This window comes from Heterodontus francisci, unplaced genomic scaffold (genome assembly GCF_036365525.1).
Source record: "Heterodontus francisci isolate sHetFra1 unplaced genomic scaffold, sHetFra1.hap1 HAP1_SCAFFOLD_456, whole genome shotgun sequence".
In the NCBI taxonomy this organism is placed as follows: Eukaryota; Metazoa; Chordata; class Chondrichthyes; order Heterodontiformes; family Heterodontidae; genus Heterodontus; species Heterodontus francisci.
The window spans coordinates 948,442-954,125 of NW_027142287.1; positions in this window are offsets into that span (position 1 = coordinate 948,442).

A 5,684-nucleotide genomic window follows, 5' to 3' on the forward strand; every position below is an offset into this window, starting at 1 on the left:
TCTGACCAGACCCTCAATATCCCTCGTCAAGCAAGGTTCCCTAAACTTGCCAGCCTTGCCCTTCCATCTTACAGGAACATGCCGTCCCTGAACTCTCCCTATCTCACTTTTAAAATCCTCCCACTTGCTGGACGTCCCTTGACCCGTAAACAGCCTCTCCCATTGAACTTTTGAGAGTTCCTGTCTGATGCCATCAAAATTAGCCTTCCCCCAATTTAGGACTTCAACCTGAGGTCCAGTCCTATCCTATTTCATAACTATCTTGAAGCTAATAGAGTTATGGTCACTCGTCCCAAAGTGCTCCCCCACTGACACATCAACCACCTGCCTATCCTCATTTCCTAAGAGGAGGTCGAGTGTAGCCCCTTCTCTAGTGGGGCCATCCACATACTGCTTCAGAAAACTACCCCGGACACACTTAACAAATTCTTCCCCATCTGATCCCTAAGCACTAAGGCAGTCCCAGTCAATATTAGGGAAGTTAAAATCACCTACAATTATATCCAAATAATTCCTCGACCTATCTGTGATTTCCCAACATATATGCTGCTCCACCTCCCTCTGACTATTCTGGGGTCTATAGTGTGATCCCATCAAAGTGATCGCCCCTATCTTATTTCCAAGTTCTACCCATATGGCTTGGCTGGACATTACCCCCCGGGTATCCTCTCTAAGTACTGCCGTGATGTCCTCCCTAATAATTAGTGCAACTCCCCTTCCTCTCTTACCTTCTTCTCTGTCATGCCAGAAGGACTGGTACCCCGGAATATTGAGCTGCCAGTCCTGCCCATCCCTCAACCACGTTTCCCTAATCGCTATAATATCACAATCCCATGTACCGATCCATGCTCTGAGTTCATCTGCCTTACCTGTAAGGCTTCTTGCATTAAAGTAAATGCAGTTTAGCCCACCAGACCTTACACGCTCCCTGTCCTGCCCGTGCCCGGCCTGCCTACTGGACTTGCTTGTGTAACCTCGATATTTGCCTCAACTATCTCATCGGAGAGACTACTACGTTGGGTCCCACCCTCCTGCAAGACTAGTTTAAACCGTCCCGAGTAGTACTAGCAAACCTCCCCGCTAGGATATTGGTCCCCCTCCAGTTTAGATGCAACCCGTGCTTCTTGTACAGGTCACCTCTGCACCAGAAGAGATCCCAATGATCCAAGTAGCTGAAGCCCTCCCGCCGACACCAGCTCTTCAGCCGGGCATTCATTTGCCTAATCCTCCTATTCCTACCCTCACTAGCACGTGGCACAGGGAGTAATCCTGAGATTACAACCCTAGCGGTCCTGCTTTTTAACCTTCTGCCTAAATCCCTATATTCACTTTGCAGGACCTCATCTCTCTTTCTGCCTATGTCGTTCGTACCAATATGGACCACGACGTTTGGCTGCTCACCCTCCCCTTTCCGAATGTCCTGCAGCCACTCCGAGCCATCCTTGTCCCTCGCACCAGGGAGTCAACATACCATCCTGGATTTTCGATGGTGGCTACAGAAACGCCTATCTGCACCCCTTAAGATAGAATCCCCTATCACTATAGCTCTTCCAACTGTGCAGCAGAGCCCTCCGTGGTGCCACGAACTTGGATGTTGCTGCTTCCCCCTGGGAGGTTATCTCCCCCAACAGTATGAAAAGTGGTATATCTGTTTGAGAGGGGGATGGCCACAGGGGACTGCTCCACTCCTTGCCTGCGCTTACTACTCAGTCTGGTGGTCACCCATCTCTTTTCTGTCTGTGCTGCCATCCACACCTGCAGTGTGACCACCTCACTAAACATGCTCTCCATGACGTCCGCAGCATCGCGGATGTTCCACAGTGAATCCACCCACAGCTCCAGCACCACAATGCGAGTAGCCAGTAGCTGCAGTTGGATACACTTCCAACACACATGGTCATCAGGGACACTGGAAGCGTTCCTGATTTCCCACAGAGCGCAGGAGGAGCAGATCACGGGGCTGAGCTCTCCTGCCATGACTTACCCTTAGATTAATTAGTTACTCCCTGAATTAAAAAATACTAATTACACTAGGGGCCTCCTACTACCCACTCTAATCTAAAATCCTGAAAAATAAAACACTTTAGTCGGACTCACCTTATCACGAGAGGTTTTGTTCAACCAAAAAAAAACTATCCCCTTACTTTTTTTAAGATATTCTAACAACTGCTACTCACCAACCAATCAACTTGCAGCTCTGCTCTGACGTCACTATTGGTTTTATTTTACAAAACTCTGGCGCGCTGCAAGAGGTTCATCCACACCTGGAAGGTAAAAGACGGGGCCTCGATCCTCGGGGTGGATTTATAGGCTCAGCACTCTGCGTTCTCCTCCCAGGTCCTCTCCGCTCCGAGAAGGTAAAAGACGGGGCCTTGATCCTCGGGTTCGATTTATAGGCTCAGCACTCGGCGTTCTCCTCTCGGGTCCGCTCCACTCCCGGAAGCTAAAAGACAGGGACTCGATCCTCGGGTTCGGTTAATGGACTCAGCACTCGGCGTTATACTCCCGCGTCCGCACCGCTCCGAGAAGGTAAAAGACGGGCCCTCAATCCTCAGGTTTGATTAATAGCCTCAGCACTCAGCATTCTCCTCACAGGTCCTCTCCGCTCCGAGAAGGTAAAAGATGGGGCCTCGATCCTCGGGGTCCATTTGTAGGCTCGGCACTCTGCGTTCTCCTCCCGGGTCCGCTCCGCTCCCGGAAGGTAAGAGACGGGGCCTCGATCCTCGGGATCGATTTATAGGCTCAGCACTCTGCTTGCTCCTCCCGGGTCCGCTCCACTCCGCTCCTGGAAGGGATGAGACGGGGCCTCGATCCTCGGGTTCGAGTTATAGGCTCAGCGCTCTGCGTTCTCCTCTCTGGTCCGCTCCGCTCCGAGAAGGTAAGAGACGGGGCCTCGATCCTCGGGTTCGATTTATAGGCTCGGCATTCAGCGTTCTCCTCACAGTTCCGCTCCACTCCACACCGAGAAGATAACAGACGGGGCCTCGATCCTCGGGTTCTATTTATAGGTTCAGCACTCGGCGTTCTCCGCACAGGTCCGCTCGCTCTGCTCTGAGAAGAGAAGAGACGGGGCCTCGATCCTCGGGTTCGATTTATAGGCTCGGCACTCAGCGTTCTCCTCACAGTTCCGCTCCACTCCGCTCCGAGAAGATAAAAGACGGGGCCTCGATCCTCGGGTTCTATTTATAGGTTCTGCACTCGGTGTTCTCCACACATGTCCGCTCCACTCTGCTCTGAGAAGATAAGAAACGGGGCCTCGATCCTCGGGTTCGATTTATAGGCTCAGCACTCTGCGTTCTCCTTCCGGGTCCGCTCCGCTCCGGGAAGGTAAGAAACGGGGCCTCGATCCTCGGGTTCGATTTATAGGCTCAGCACTCTGCGTGCTCCTCCCGGGTCTGCTCCGCTCTGCTCCTGGAAGGGAAGAGATGGGGCCTCGATCCTCGGGATGATTTATAGGCTCAGCACTCTGAGTTCTCCTCACCCGTCCGCTCCGCTCTGCTCCTGGAGGGTAAGAGACAGGGCCTCGATCCTCAGGTTCGATTTATAGGCTCAGCACTCGGCGGTCTCCTCCCTGGTCCACTCCGCTCCGGGAAGAAATGAGACGGGGCCTCGATCCTCGGGTTCAAAGAACAAAGAACAAAGAAAATTACAGCACAGGAACCGGCTCTTCGGCCCTCCAAGACTGCGCCGATCCAGATACTCTACCTAAACATGTCGCCTATTTTCTAAGGGTCTGTATCTCTTTGCTTCCTGCCCATTCATGTATCTGTCTAGATACATCTTAAAAGACGCTATTGTGTTCGCATCTACCACCTCCGCTGGCAGCATGTTCCAGGCACCCACCACCCTCTGCATAAAGAACTTTGCACGCATATCCCCCCGAAACTTTTCCTCTCTCACCTTGAACTCATGACCCCTAGTAATTGAATCCCCCACTCTGGGAAAAAGCTTCCTGCTATCCACCCTGTCTATACCTCTCATGATTTTGTACACCTCAATCAGGTCCCCCCTCAACCTCCGTCTTTCTAATGAAAATAATCCTAATCTACTCAACCTCTCTTCATAGCTAGCGCCCTCCATACCAGGCAACATCCTGGTGAACCTCCTCTGCACCCTCTCCAAAGCATCCACATCCTTTTGGTGATGTGGTGACCAGAACTGCACGCAATATTCCAAATGTGGCCGAACCAAAGTCCTATACAACTGTAACATGACCTGCCAACTCTTGCACTCAATACCCCGTCCGATGAAGGAAAGCATGCCGTATGCCTTCTTGACCACTCTATTTACCTGCGTTGCCACCTTCAGGGAACAATGGACCTGAACACACAGATCTCTCTTTACATCAATTTTCCCCAGGACTTTTCTTTTTATTGTATATTTCACTCTTGAATTGGATCTTCCTAAATGCATCACTTCGCATTTACCCTGATTGAACTCGCTCTGCCATTTCTCTGCCCAACTCTCCAATCTATCTATATACTGCTGTATTCTCTGACAGTCCCCTTCACTATCTGCTACTCCACCAATCTTAGTGTCGTCTGCAAACTTGCTAATCAGACCACCTATACTTTCCTCCAAATCATTTACCTATATCACAAACAACAGTGGTCACAGCACGGATCCCTGTGGAACACCACTGGCCACACGTCTCCATTTTGAGAAACTCCCTTCCACTGCTACTCTCTGTCTCCTGTTGCCCTGCCAGTTCTTTATCCAACCAGCAAGTACACCCTGGATCCCATGCGACTTCACTTTCTCCATCAACCTACCATGGGGAACCTTATCAAACGCCTTACTGAAGTCTATGTATATGACATCTACAGCCCTTCCCTCATCAATCAACTTTGTCACTTCCTCAAAGAATTCTATGAAGTTGGTAAGACATGACCTTCCCTGTACAAAACCATGTTGCCTATCACTGATAAGCCCATTTTCTTCCAAATTGGAATAGATCCTATCCCTCAGTATCTTCTCCAGCAGCTTCCCTATAACTGACGTCAGGCTCACCGGTCTATAATTACCTGGATTATCCCTGCTACGCTTCTTAAACAACGGGACAACCTTAGCATTTCTCCAGTCCTCCGGGACCTCACCCGTGTTTAAGGATGCTGCAAGTATATCTGTTAAGGCCCCAGCTATTTCCTCTCTCACTTTCCTCAGTAACCTGGGATAGATCCCATCCGGACCTGGGGACTTGTCCACCTTAATGCCTTTTAGAATGCCCAACACTTCCTCCCTCCTTATGCCGACTTGACCTAGATTAACCAAACATCTGTCCCTAATCTCAACATCCGTCATGTCCCTCTCCTCGGTGAATACCGATGCAAAGTACTCGTTTAGAATCTCACCCATTTTCTCTGACTCCATGCATAACTTTCCTCCTTTGTCCTTGAGTGGGTCAATCCTTTCTCTAGTTACCCTCTTGCTCCTTATATATGAATAAAAGGCTTTGGGGTTTTCCTTAACCCTGTTTGCTAAAGATATTTCATGACCCCTTTTAGCCCTCTTAATTCCTCGTTTCAGTTTGGTCCTACATTCCCGATATTCTTCCAAAGCTTCATCTTTCTTCAGCCGCCTAGACCTTATGTATGCTTCCTTTTTCCTCTTAGCTAGTCTCACAATTTCACCTGTCATCCATGGTTCCCTAGTCTTGCCATTTCTATCCCTCATTTTCACAGGAA